Genomic DNA, 13,352 nt, shown 5'->3' with positions numbered 1-13,352 from the left:
GCGAGAAGGTCATGGGTTCAATTCCTGTGGCCTTTCTGTGTGGTGTTTGCATGTTCTCCCCGTGTTTACGTGGGTTTCCTCCCACATCCAAGGTGGATTGGAATCTTTAATATTGTCCTTAGGTGTGCGTGTGGGTGTGTCTGTGTTTGTTTGTCTATTTGTGGCCCTGTGACAGACTGGCGTCCTGTCCTGGGTGTACCCCGCCTAATGCCCTATGACTGCTGGGATAGGCTCCAGCCCCCCGTGACCCTTAATTGGACTAAGCGGTAGAAGATGGATGGTTTTCTGAAGTGCTCCTGAGCCCACACGGTAAGATCCTTTACACAATGATGTTGGTTTTTAATGCAGTGCTGCCTGAAGGATCGAAGGTCACAGGCATTCAGTGTTGGTTTTCAGCCTTACCACTTACATGTAGAAAGTTCTCCAGATTCTGTGAATCTTCTGATTATATAATGGACTGTAGATGATAGAATCACTAAATTCCTTGCAATTAAACGTTGAGAAACATTGTTCTTAAAATGTTGGACTATTTTTTCATGCAGTTGTTTACAAAGTGGTGATCCTCACCCCATCCTTGCTTGTGAACGGCTGAGACTTTTTGGGATGCTCCTTTTATACCAAATCATGAGTATCCTCAGTTCCAAAACACTTATTGAGTGTTGTTAGAAGGAAAGGTGATATAACACAGTGGTAAACATACCACTGTCCCAGCTTTTTTGAAACGTGTTGCAGGCATCCATTCCAAAATGAGGAAATATTTGCACAAAAACAGTTTTAACATTAAATATCTTGTCTTTGTGGTGTATTCAATTGAATATAGGCTGAAGAGGATTTGTAAATCATTGTGTTCTGTTTTTATTTACATACATTTTGCACAACATCCCAACTTCACTGGAATTGGGGTTGTAAAAAGGGGGACCAGAGAGTGTGCACCAACAGTGTGCATCACACTACTCAGCCTCCCTGGTAAAGTCTACTACAGGGTACTGAAGAGCAAGGTTAGGCTATAGTTGAAATTCAGATTGAAGAGGAACAATGCAGGTTCTGCCCTGGCCGTGGAACAACCGACCAGCTCTTCACTTTCACAAGGATCTTGGAGGAGGTCTAGGAGTATGCCCATCTAGTCTGCATGTGTTTTGTGGACTTGGAGAAGGCGTATGATGGAGTACCCTGGGAGATACTGTGGGAGGTACTGTGGGAGTAAGGAGTGAGCTGGTCCCTTCTCATGGCCATCCAATCTCTGTCCAATCCAATCTCCGCCAGGGCTGTGCCTTGTCGCCAATCCTGTTTTTAATATTCATGTACTGTATATCGAGGCGTAGTTGGGGGGAGAAGGGTCTTCAGTTTGGTGGGCTCAGGGTCTCACTGCTCTTTGCAGATAATGATGAATACTCATCTATATGTGATTTCTTAGGGGTTTTTTTTATGTTTAATAAATTTGGAACAAAAAACTTTTTCACATTCTCATTATGGGGTATTGTGTGAAACATTTTGAGGAAAAAAAAATGTCATCCATTTTGGAATAAGTCTGTAACATAGCACACATACTTTCTGGATGCACTGTATGTTAAAAAAACGCACAAAGAGAATCAAAATGTGTGGAGATAAAGTATAACCAAAAGCAAAGCATGGTTCATAAAAAATGGTTTAAGTGGCTTAAAATTCAAATTAAATCCCTTCAAACCATCAAGCAATCATGTCCTATATATAAAACCTGATTTAATGGGTTAAAAGAAATCATAGAAAATGTCCACACACGCACACACAGAAAGGCCACAGGTGAGAATCAAACTCACAACCTTCTTGCTGCGAAGCAACAGTGGTAACCACTAATCCACCGTGCTGCCCAGAGGATGTCCAACATCTTCATATATCTGAAAAAAATTATTGCAACTACAGGGATGAAAGCTGTTTTGTTGTTTTTAATGTGTAAAAACGTCTAAGGCTTATTATGTGTGCAAAAGGCGATGCAGATGGGACTCTTTAGACTCATGTGGGCATTGAGACACACTGGAGATCATTGAAAACAAAGCCAAACACAAAGCTGTTTCCAACACATTGTATACAAAGTCCGTACACCTACATGGGTGTCTGGTAGCTTGCCTCCCAGGCAGCATCGTACCAGCATCAGGCTTTTATAATGAGGCCATAAGTAGCAGAACTTCTCTGTTGTGCTGCCTGGAACATTACTCTGCATTTGAAATGCACCCAGCGGCCGAGCAGGCAGCTTTTATCGTTGGACGCAGCTGTCCATGCTTTCTGAACACTTACTACTGCCAAGCTTCCCTGACTACTGCCTGCAAGCAAGAAGCGATAGAATCAAAAAAAGGGGGAAATGAAGACATATTTACCATCACACAGGAGCAGAAATTCTGCAGAGTGAATATTCCCATTATTGGAAAACAATAGCCAAAACTTTTGAAAAGTACACTTCACAGCAACTCATTATGCGCCTCGAGAGGAAGAGTAGGATGAAGGATGGCAATAAAGCATAAAGAGGGAGAGATAGAGAGAGAGAGAGAGAGAGAGAGAGTGTGAGCAGTGGAAACAAAGGGATGTGGGGAGGAAAAGAAAAGAGCAATCTACATGCATATGCCACAACGTACAACACAAACAGCACTTTATTCCAGAGAGAGAATCATCAATCTTGACAGCTTATGCCGTCTGTGCAAAATCCATTAATTTTTAATATACCGTGCTAAAATGAAAAGGCTCCCTGAGACAAGCAATTGTCAGATGTCAGTAGTGTTTTGATAACTTTTTGATCTACTTTTTTATTTGCATTCATAAAAGGGGCCCATCCACATGGCATCTCAGCATGGACACAGCGAGAAACTGACATGGAACTTTCAATTTGTTTCCTCCCACCTTCAGCCAGAAGATGAGTTTTTTTGTGCGCGCACACACACATATATATATATATATATATATATATATATATATATATATATATATATATATATATATATATGTGACGGGTCGCAGGCTAACACACTGCTGTTGCCTCCAGAGATGACGACCAGGTGGATTATGGGGGTACTTTATTACAACACCTCTGCAACACAGCTGCAACACAGCATATAGCACCGCAGTGGTGTGGGAAAGATTGCGTCAGTGTCGGGACAATCTGAACACACCACAGTGAAGTCCTCTTTTTTCTGTGCCGGACAGTAATTAAGTCAATTGTTGCAATTAAATACAGAAATCTGTTCATATAAAATAAAACAAAAGAAAAATACATTCTAATGTGATCGTATAGTGTATTATTTTGTTGTTCTAACATTCTAAATTAACAATCCCTACATAATCATTATATGACATGAAGCATCTTTGAAGAACACAATAAACACCTACTATGAGATATTTTACTAGTGACTCATTAACATTAAATACAGAACTATGTGAACAAATGCGAGACCTTTAACTGAACAAACAAAAGCTGCTCACACAGGCTGATAACAAAATAAAACATCAGGGAAAGTTACATTTACATGAAAAATGCACAAAAAATATTACCTGCAACACGCAACACAGCATATAGCACCGCAGTGGTGTGGGAAAGATTGCGTCAGTGTCGGGACAATCTGAACACACCTGCCACGAGGGAAAACATTTAAGCTAGTTTAGCATCATTAATAAGTCTCTAAACATCTTTTTTTTTTGGTCCAATAACTCACAGAAAGTGCTCAAAGCAGTTAGCTTAAGTCACAGTGAGTACATGCCGCGGCAAAATGTTAAATATAACCATTTGAAATGTAAAGAAAATAATTAAGTATCCCGGACCGTAGAAAAGGACGTCTTACCACAGTGAAGTCCTGTTTTTTCTGTGCTTTACCCAAGTCCACCACTGCGCCACTAGATGGCGGTGTTGCACCTTTTTGCCATAATTTAACAGGTACAAATCAACCCTGTTACATATATATATATATACCGTACTCAATATCTGAGTGCCCATGCGAAATTCTGCTTGAAGAGCAGGTGGACCAATGCATGAGCACGGCCTATAACGTTTGTCAAAACACCCAGTTTGACAAAATGTTTGATTTCATCACAATTATAAAATAAATCACAAATAACTCGCCCATTTGTTTCCCACACAAATCCTTTTCTCATTCATTAAATGTGTTCCTTGTCAGCTGATGCTGGTGAGTCCATTGGGAAGATGTGGGCACACTCAAAACTTTGAATGGACATCAGACTGTGAAGTTTCCTGATGGTTGAATATTTGTTTTGTCCTGTACTTAGCTTTTGTTTTTTTAGTTTTGTCCATAGCTTGCAAGTTAACGTCTAGTCGACATTAAGCTGCTTCCTAATGTTGGCAGCAGAAACATCATCATAGCAGAATTTCGTTTGCAGCGGCAGACTGCAGGAGAAGATGTGAGGCATGGCCATTTGTCAAAGATAACAACACAGACAATAATTTACTTAACTGAAACATTTTTCATAGTGTTATATTAAAAGAGGAAACCCTGGCTTTGAGGGCAGCTTAAAAAGTTCTGACCTGCTTAAACCAGGCGATTCTCTGCATGTAAATAGTTCATTTCTTGCTGTACATATGTATTTTCTCCTTGTTCAAGATAAAACAACATCCATTTGCCACACGAAGTGGAATTTTCTCATCAGCCTCTCACTGAAACTAATGGAAGATCCATTCTGTCCTGTTGCTGACACAGAACAAGCATGAGTTATCTGTTTATCTTCTGTTCGTGTCCAGAAGCACTTCTCACTAGCAGTTGGTGTTTGTCCACTCATAGGTGATTTTTGCTACTGGACACATTATTAATTAAATTTATTCAAATTTGTTTACTCAATCTGGACCGTTACAGTGTGTGTTGCAACTCTCGGACTGCAAACTTTCAAACTGACATAAATGTCACGTGACTACCACCAGCGCACACTGATGCTGTCATCACAGGTAAGATGCAGAAGAGATGAGAAAAACAAAGTGAAAACCCATTATTTTTTGCTTGTTCCAATGTGTGGGGTAGCACAATTTATAATAATATTTATATAATAATATTTATTTAATAATTTATTTCAGAGTGGGCATTTAATAAACTTTTAAACTTCTTCATGGTGGTTACGATTGGCTGTGGGCTTTCCAGGTACTTGTAGCTGTCCTGTATGTTTGTTATCCTGCCTTCTGGCAACTCCACCCCTTGAGTCCGAATCACCTTCCCTCTCTTTGCCACCATTTCACCACACTTATACAAGGGCTGTCAATAAAGTAACGGTCCTTTTTATTTTTTTCAAAAACTATATGGATTTCATTCATATGTTTTTACGTCAGACACGCTTGAACCCTCGTGCGCATGCGTGAGTTTTTCCACGCCTGTCGGTGACGTCATTCGCCTGTGAGCACTCCTTGTGGGAGGAGTCGTCCAGCCCCTCGTCGGAATTCCTTTGTCTGAGAAGTTGCTGAGAGACTGGCGCTTTGTTTGATCAAAATTTTTTCTAAACCTGTGAGACACATCGAAGTGGACACGGTTCGAAAAATTAAGCAGGTTTTCAGTGAAAATTTTAACAGCTGATGAGAGATTTTGAGGTGATTCTGTCGCTTTAAGGACTTCCCATGGTGCGAGACGTCGCTCAGCGCTCTCAGCCGCCGTCGTCAGCCTGTTCAAGCTGAAAACCTCCACATTTCAGGCTCTATTGATCCAGGACGTCGTGAGAGAACAGAGAAGTTTCAGAAGAAGTCGGTTTCAGCATTTTATCCGGATATTCCACTGTTAAAGGAGATTTTTTTAATGAAAGACGTGCGGACGGGTCCGCGCGTCGGGACGCAGCCGACGCAACGCTCCGCCACAGGAAAAACACCTCTGTTGAAAGCCTTAAGGACAAGTTGGAACATGTCCTGCTGTTAAACAATTTCTCATATACTCACTCCACTGAAAGCCATCAAAAGCCGCCTGGATTTTACAAATGGTTATCAACAAGGAGGTGTTTTTCCTGTGCCGCCGCACCGCGTCGTCATTAAAAAAATCTCCTTTAACAGTGGAATATCCGGATAAAATGCTGAAACCGACTTCTTCTGAAACTTCTCTGTTCTCTCACGACGTCCTGGATCAATAGAGCCTGAAATGTGGAGGTTTTCAGCTTGAAACAGGCTGACGACGGCGGCTGAGAGCGCTGAGCGACGTCTCGCACCGTGGGAAGTCCTTAAAGCGATAGAATCACCTCAAAATCTCTCATCAGCCGTTAAAATTTTCACTGAAAACCAGCTTAATTTTTCGAACCGTGTCCACTTCGATGTGTCTCACAGGTTTAGAAAAAATTTTGATCAAACAACGCGCCAGTCTCTCAGCAACTTCTCAGACAAAGGAATTCCGACGAGGGGCTGGACGACTCCTCCCACAAGGAGTGCTCACAGGCGAATGACGTCACCGACAGGCGTGGAAAAACTCACACATGCGCACGAGGGTTCAAGCATGTCTGACGTAAAAACATATGAATGAAATCCATATAGTTTTTGAAAAAAATAAAAAGGACCGTTGCTTTATTGACAGACCTCGTACAATCAGAATGACATCCCAATATCCTCAGTATAGATCCTGATTATCACTGAGTCAATGTCTCACTCACTCTTGTCATACAGCTTGATGTCATCAATGTACAGCAGGTGGCTGATGGATTCTTCACTCCTGAATATCTCTACCCGCTCTTTGTCAATGAGCTGGCTGAGAGGTTTGAGGCCTGTACAGAACAACAGCGGGGACAGTGCATCACCTTGGTATATTCCACACTTGATGGTGACTTGTGTGATTGCCTCGGGGTTGACCTCCAGTGATTTCTTCCATAGTCCCATTGAGTTCCCGGTGAAGGTTATCAGTGCAGTGTCAGCCTTGTAGCATGCCAAGCACTTCAGTATCCATGTGTGAGGCATTGAATCATAGGCTTTCTTGTCATCAATCCAGGCTGTGCTCAGGTTGGGCTGCCTGGTCTTCCAGTCCTGGTGTACTCGTCTGTCAGCCAGTACCTGGTGCTTTGACCCTCTGGTATTGTTTCCAATGCCCTTCTGAGCTGTGCTCATGTGTTGACTCATGTGCCTTCTCAACTTGGTTGCTATGATGCCTGATAAGAGCTTCCATGTTGTGGAGAGGCAGGTAATTGGCGGATAGTTTGAGGGGGTCATACCCCTGTGGGGGTCCTTCATGATCAAAACTGTCCTGCCCCATGTTAGCCATTCTGGATGAGTACCTGCTGTTAGTAGCCCAACTATTTGTGTTGCCAGTCACACATGGAGTGCTTTTAGCTTCTTCAGCCAATAGGCGTTGATCATATCATGTCTTGGTGTGGACTAGCTCTTCATCCCTGATTGTTGGATGTCTGCCTTTTTGATGTTGACTGGTTCTTGATCTGGGAGGTGGCTTTGGTGTGCTCTTAGGCTCACTTGGCATTGGTGCTGTGTGATGCCTCTTTCTTCCAGATGTTGTTCTAGCATTGCTCAGTCTCAGTTCTGAGCAGGGCCATTGGAGAACAGGCCCCTTATTTTCTTGGCCTGAGCTTCTCAGGTCTTTGTTTGGCAGTTTCCAGGGCCTCAATTATGGACATGTTTTTGTACTGGTTATCCATCCAGGACGTGTCTCTCATGATGCCCTTCTGTACCTCTGTTAATTGGCTAGCATCCTTCTGGGCTTTCTGGATTTGGGCTAACAATGTTCTTCTCCATGGGGGGGTTCTTGGTAGGAGTCATATTATTGAGGGGGAGTTGTATTCTTGGTTGCGTTGCTGTCTGCTTTAGTCTGGCCACAGTCTTCAGCCTCAGCTCAGAAGATGCAGCTGTCATAGCAGGTGTTTAGGTTTCACTGGATTGGGGGAGGTGATGGTCTAGTGGTTAAGGCATTGGACTTGAGACCAGAAGATTGTCAGTTCAAATCCCAGCCTGACTGGAAAATTACTAAGGACCCCTGGGCAAGGTCTTTCATCCCCTATTGCTCCCAGTGTGTTGTGAGCACCTTGTATGGCAGCACCCTGACATCAGGGTGAATGTGAGGCATTATTGTAAAGTGCTTTGAGCATCTGTTGCAGATGGAAAAGCGCTATATATGATGTCTGTTAGAAAAGTATCCGACCTTATTATTTTTTTCAAAAACCATATGGATTTGAATCACGTGTGATTGCGTCAGCCAAGCTTGAACCTTCGTGCGCATGCGTGAGTTTTTTCACGCCTGTCGGTTGCGTCATTCGCCTGTGAGCAGGCTTTGAGTGAGGGTGGTCCAGCCCTCTCATCTTTTGTTTCATTGTTTAGGAATGGCTCAGAGACTGCCGCTTTGCTTGATCAAACTTTTTTCAGAAACTGTGAGGCACATCCAAGTGGACACCATTCGAGAAATTCAGATGGTTTGTGGTGAAAATTTTATGGGCTTCAAAGAGATTACGGAGTGTTACTGTCACTTTAAGGATGGTCCCCAGCGGTTGATGGCGCGCCGCGCTCTGAAGCCGCCATCGACAGGCTGAGTGACCATTTCATTTCTAAACGAATGGCTGTCTGGATCCGTGACCATCGTGTGCAATTTCTCTGGTTATCACAAGAGCTGCTCATCAACCATTTTCCGGCAGATTTCACTTTTAACAAGAGATTTTGTCATGGAAAGCCGAGCGGAGGCTTTGCACGTCACGATGGATTCGCTGCTGGAACAAGACCAATCCACCTCCGTTTTGGTCTCACAGGACGGCTTTGAGATGGCGTTCAGACAGCTGTCAATGGTTTTTCCATCGAGTGATTATCCGAGAAATTATGGATGTGCCTGGACATGCCAGAACATGTCCCATGAGGCTTCATCACGGCCTTGCTTTGCACCATGCGGCACCGCCGCGACGCGCGGAATTCCTCCGCACGTCTGTCTCAATGTGCCGAAAAAGTGCTGATGTCCACGTCTTTTCACAATTCCTGTGCTAGCCAGATGACATCCCAGATAAAACACAGCATCCAGTTTGGAAATGAACGACACATTCCACTGTTACAGGAGTTTTTGTCATGGAAAGAGGAACAGAGGCTTTGCGCGTTGCGGCGGTGCCGCATGGCGCAAAGCAACACCATGATGAAGCCTCACAGGACAGGTTCTGGCATGTCCAGGCACATACACAATTTCTCAGATAATCACTCGACTGAAAAACCACTGACAGCTGTCTGAACGCCATCTCAAAGCCGTCCTGTGAGACCAAAATGGAGGTGGTTTTGTCTCGCTCCAGCAGCGAACCCATCGTGATGCGCGAAGCCTCCACTCGGCTTTCCATGACAAAATCTCTTGTTAAAAGTGAAATCTGCCGGAAAATGGTTGATGTCCAGCTCTTGTGATAACCAGAGAAATTGCACACGATGGTCAGGGATCCATACAGCTATCCGTTTAGAAAGAAATGGTCACTCAGCCTGTCGATGGCGGCTTCAGAGCGCGGCGCACCATCAGCCGCTGGGGGCCGTCCTTAAAGCGACAGTAACACTCCGTAATCTCTTTGAAGCCCATAACATTTTCACCAAAAACCATCTGAATTTCTCGAATGGTGTCCACTTGGATGTGCCTCACAGTTTCTGAAAAAATTTTGATCAAGCAAAGCGGCAGTCTCTGAGCCATTCCTAAACAATGAAAAAAAAGACGAGAGGGGTGGATCACTCCTCACTCAAAGCCTGCTCACAGACAAATGACGCAACCGACAGGCGTGAAAAAACTCACGCATGCGCACGAAGGTTCAAGCTTGTCTGAAGTAATCACACGTGATTCAAATCCATATGGTTTTTGAAAAAAATAATAAGGTCGGATACTTTTCTAACAGACCTCGTAAATGCAGTCCATTTACCATTTTACCATGTGTTCACTGTTGTTAGCTAATATTAATAATTTCTCCCAAAAATATTAGTACTATCAACTTTCTGTATTCACAGTGTTCAGGCTTGACCCCAGAATACATATGCATACGCAAACGGCAAATGTTAGCTCTTCTCAGTTTCTCTGTGATCAAAGCCATACATAGGTATGCATCCATACACAGGCACACAGAGAGAGGCCACTAGTCTGCTTTATATATATATATATATATATATATATATATATATATATATATAGACACACACACACACACACACTGATTGATGCTGATCAGTCGATGTATCAATGTTTGGTGCACAGCCTGTGAGTCCATGATATTTGAAAATAATGAATCCAACACCCAGTGCCTACCTTTCCAACCCTTGAGATAGCAAGAGTAACTTTGACACACCATATGACCAAGTGTGGTTGTTCTCAATGTTTTTCAAACAATGTCTTCATCTGGTTCATTCGTTAGCATTGTGTGAATTTTTTTTATTTTATTTTTCACTCTATTTAAATGGCTTATTTATGATTGAATCTTTTGACACATACAAAAAATACAGTGTTATTGTTTTTTGGGGATAACACTCTTGAAAAATGCTGACTACAAGCGATTCTAGAGCTTAAATGATCAGCTCTGTCAATGTGATGTGTCTCTCTAAATGACAAAAAGATCTAAATAGTTCAAAGAAAAAAATACTTCTCCTTATACAAACAGATTCTTGTAGATCTGTATGGTGATTTCTTCTTCTACTTATTTATAGAAGTGAAGTCATTGGATTAATGGTAGGATTTTCTTGCAGATGGCCCATTACAAGATATTTAGTCCAATTCATAAAATGACAATTTAAAGCTTACAAATGGCTCTGTGAGCTAAGTAGGAAATTCCAAAGTCCCATAAGAGATGCTTTGGAGACAGGTGAAAAGTAGACTAATTAATAGCAATCTATACTGTGTCCAGGGCATGCAGTGGGCCAACTGAGACACTCTGGGGTCAGGCAATGAAAAGATAGCAGCTCTGAATTCATTTTCTCACTGTGGCTCTCCCAGAGGAAGCCTCTGAAGTACACTCACACTTCCTTTAATGCCTTCACTGGGGTGTAATTTATTTTTGCGTTTGCCAGCACATTTGGAAAGTTCATTACCTTGCTCATGGCTTGTTAATTAGCCTTGTAAAGCCGCCATTAGATCTCCTCTGGCCAGGACCAAGATGAGACTTTTGTCCCAAAACATTAACACACTGTGTGAGACCTGTAAAACTGCACTCTGCCCATTTAAACTGTAACAGTGACACTTCAATGAAAGACTGAAAGATAGCAGACAGTCCTGTTCTTCTGTACTGTCTGCTGGACAGAGGTCATGCTTCATTCTCTGTAACATCTGTTCAGGACGGATATTATTTGTGCAGCATTTCGCCTAATGAACATTATAAATATCTTTTTCTTACTTTTGCCGATATGTATCCTTGAAGGACATTATCTATCTGAGTGTTAAGATCACAGTTGTCGATAATGTGATCTGGTGTACGGTTTTATGACATAACACATTAGACCTGCACCATGCGACATGTACAGAAATAACTATAGTATAATTTTGCTGCAACCTTTGTACTTCTACATCACGGTGAATCATTGGTTAGTACTCTCTTGCTTCACAGCAAGAGTTTCTGAGGTTTGATTCCACTCATGCCCCGTTCCTCTCTGTGTTCTTTATCTCCATGTCTGTCTGGGCTTCCTCTGGGCACTCTGGTTTTCTCCCACTATCACAAGCATGCACATTAGGATCATGCCCCTTTGTCTGCCTTTGAGCAAAGCAACCTCTTCAGTTATGGAGTTGGTCCTTGGGCACTGGACTGTGGCTACCCACTGCTCCTAGTGGCTGGATTGTATGTAACTACACTCAACAAAAATATAAACGCAACACTTTTGGTTTTGCTCCCATTTTGTATGAGATGAACTCAAAGATCCAAAACTTTTTCCACATACACAATATCACCATTTCCCTCAAATATTGTTCACAAACCAGTCTAAATCTGTGATAGTGAGCACTTCTCCTTTGCTGAGATAATCCATCCCACCTCACAGGTGTGCCATATCAAGATGCTGATTAGACACCATGATTAGTGCACAGGTGTGCCTTAGACTGCCCACAATAAAAGGCCACTCTGAAAGGTGCAGTTTTATCACACAGCACAATGCCACAGATGTCGCAAGATTTGAGGGAGCATGCAATTGGCATGTTGACAGCAGGAATGTCAACCAGAGCTGTTGCTCGTGTATTGAATGTTCATTTCTCTACCATAAGCCATCTCCAAAGGCGTTTCAGAGAATTTGGCAGTACATCCAACCAACCTCACAACCACAGACCACGTGTAATCACACCAGCCCAGGACCTCCACATCCAGCATGTTCACCTCCAAGATTGTCTGAGACCAGCCACTCGGACAGCTGCTGAAACAATCGGTTTGCATAACCAAAGAATTTCTGCACAAACTGTCAGAAACCGTCTCAGGGAAGCTCATCTGCATGCTCGTCATCCTCATCGGGGTCTCGACCTGACTCCAGTTCGTCATTGTAACCGACTTCAGTGGACAAATGCTCACATTCGCTTGCGTTTGGCACGTTGGAGAGGTGTTCTCTTCATGGATGAATCCCGGTTCACACTGTCCAGGGCAGATGGCAGACAGCGTGTGTGGCGTCGTGTGGGTGAGCGGTTTTCTGATGTCAATGTTGTGGATCGAGTGGCCCATGGTGGCGGTGGGGTTATGGTATGGGCAGTCGTCTGTTATGGACGAAGAACACAGGTGCATTTTATTGATGGCATTTTGAATGCACAGAGATACCATGACGAGATCCTGAGGTCCATTGTTGTGCCATATATCCAAGAACATCACCTTATGTTGCAGCAGGATAATGCACGGCCCCATGTTGCAAGGATCTGTACACAATTCTTGGAAGCTGAAAATGTCCCAGTTCTTGCATGGCCGGCATACTCACCGGACATGTCACCCATTGAACATGTTTGGGATGCTCGGGACCGGCGTATACTACAGCGTGTACCAGTTCCTGCCAATATCCAGCAACTTCGCACAGCCATTGAAGAGGAGGGAACCAACATTCCACAGGCCACAACTGACAACCTGATCAACTCCATGCGAAGGAGATGTGTTGCACTGCATGAGGCAAATGGTGGTCACACCAGATACTGACTGGTATCCCCCCCCAATAAAACAAAACTGCACCTTTCAGAGTGGCCTTTTATTGTGGGCAGTCTAAGGCACACCTGTGCACTAATCATGGTGTCTAATCAGCATCTTGGTATGGCACACCTGTGAGGTGGGATGGATTATCTCAGCAAAGGAGAAGTGCTCACTATCACAGATTTAGACTGGTTTGTGAACAATATTTGAGGGAAATGGTGATATTGTGTATGTGGAAAAAGTTTTAGATCTTTGAGTTCATCTCATGCAAAATGGGAGCAAAACCAAAAGTGTTGCGTTTATATTTTTGTTGAGTGTATAATTGAGATGGGTGAAGTACAGGTAGC

At 43.1% G+C, this 13,352-nt stretch overlaps 1 protein-coding gene across 1 annotated transcript in view; it reads left to right on the top strand.

Moving 5' to 3' along the window:
• Positions 1-13,352, top strand: part of si:dkey-205h23.2 (CUGBP Elav-like family member 4) — a 540,050-nt gene that overhangs the window by 337,390 nt on the left and 189,308 nt on the right. The gene's annotated exons all lie outside the window — the stretch shown is intronic.

Source organism: Thalassophryne amazonica, chromosome 2 (assembly GCF_902500255.1).
Source record: "Thalassophryne amazonica chromosome 2, fThaAma1.1, whole genome shotgun sequence".
NCBI lineage: Eukaryota > Metazoa > Chordata > Actinopteri > Batrachoidiformes > Batrachoididae > Thalassophryne > Thalassophryne amazonica.
The sequence above is the reverse complement of the archived record's forward strand: the minus strand, read 5'-3'. Positions and strand labels throughout refer to the sequence as shown.